This window comes from Lontra canadensis, unplaced genomic scaffold (assembly GCF_010015895.1).
Source record: "Lontra canadensis isolate GAN:19392208 unplaced genomic scaffold, GSC_riverotter_1.0 scaffold21, whole genome shotgun sequence".
Lineage (NCBI taxonomy): Eukaryota > Metazoa > Chordata > Mammalia > Carnivora > Mustelidae > Lontra > Lontra canadensis.
In genome coordinates this window covers 16,730,378-16,731,937 of record NW_022631015.1, presented here as the reverse complement: position 1 = coordinate 16,731,937, position 1,560 = coordinate 16,730,378, and the positions used below count along the sequence as shown (strand labels likewise).

Below are 1,560 nucleotides of genomic sequence, written 5' to 3'. Positions count from 1 at the left end.
CCAGACGTATTTCGTGGAACCAGAGGGAGGCTGGCAGGAAAACGTCAGAGGCTGGGTGGGAAAAGCAGATACCTCAGTGGGCCTAGGACAAGAACCAAGGAGGACTCTTTCCCGTCACGGCTTGCGTGGAGTTAGCTCGTGGGTCTGGGAGATCCAAACACTGAGATCTTTGTGCCCCAAGAGCTGCACCTTACGGTTCTGCAGCCATCACCATGCCACAAAATGAATATATTGAGTTACACCGGAAGCGCTATGGCTATCGTTTAGGATTACCATGATAAAAAAGAGAAAGAAAGAAGGTCCAGAGGCTCACGAACATTCAAAGAAGGCAAAAGAGATGATTGGTCTGAAAACTAAGCTCTACCATAAACAGCGCCATGCTGAGAAAATACAGATGAAAAAGACTATCAAGATGCATGAAAAGAGAAACACCAAACAAAAGAATGATGAAAAGACTCCACAAGGATCAGTACCTGCGTTATCTACTGGACAGGGAGGGACAGTCTCGAGCTAAAGTACTTTCTAATATGATTAAACAAAAAAGAAAAGAGAAAGCAGGAGAATGGGAAGTTCCTTTATCCAAAGTTCGTGCCCAGGGAGAAACAGAAGTATTAAAAGTTATTTGAACAGGAAAGAGAAAGAAGAAAGCATGGAAGAGAATGGTCACTAAAGTCTGCTTTGTTGGAGATGGCTTTACTCGAAAAACCACCTAAATATGAAAGATTCATTAGGCCAATGGGCTTACATTTCAAAAAGGCCCATGTAACACATCCTGAATTGAAAGCCACCTTTTGCCTGCCAATACTTGGTGTAAAAAAAAAAAAATCCTTCAAGCCCACTATATACAACTTCGGGTGTTATTACCAAAGGTACTGTAATTGAAGTGAATGTGAGCGAGTTGGGCCTTGTGACACAACGAGGCAAAGTTATTTGGGGAAAATATGCCCAGGTTACCAACAATCCTGAAAATGATGGATGCATAAATGCAGTCCTGCTGGTTTGACAGCAGTTCCAGACAAGTAATTCTTTATAATTACTGAAGACTACACACCAATCAGGAAGACAACCATTCCTGTGGTGGTTCTGAATACTACCAAACAGCCTTACGAATCTGCAGTCATCAAAAGAAGCATTTATTCTATTGTGAAAAACATTAAAATAGAAATTTATTAAAAAAAAAAAAACAAGGAGGATATAAAAAATCCTTTGCCCCAATCCCCCCGACTGTAAACTAGATTCTCCAGCAGCTGTGAGTCACCTGGTTACTGCCATTCCTGGGTAGAACTCTCTAGATCAGTGTTCCTAAGTTGTATTCCTTGGAATGAAGAAAAGTGTTCTGCAATAAAAGAAGCTGCAAGAAATGTTGTACACCACGGTCTCTTTTTAGAGAAACACTACCGGCATGCTTTCGCATATTAAAGGCTCTGAGAAGTCTTGCGGTGAATTGTTAAACTTAGTATTTTTCAAACTCTTTGACCACAGAACCTTCTTCTTCAGAATGCCTATTCAGAGCCTGTGGATGTCATGCTTTCTGGAAACACCATTGAAAACACAGATGTG

At 41.2% G+C, this 1,560-nt stretch overlaps 1 pseudogene; it reads left to right on the top strand.

Moving 5' to 3' along the window:
* Positions 1-212: 212 nt before the first annotated feature.
* Positions 213-1,137, top strand: LOC116870094 (annotated as a pseudogene).
* Positions 1,138-1,560: the final 423 nt, after the last annotated feature.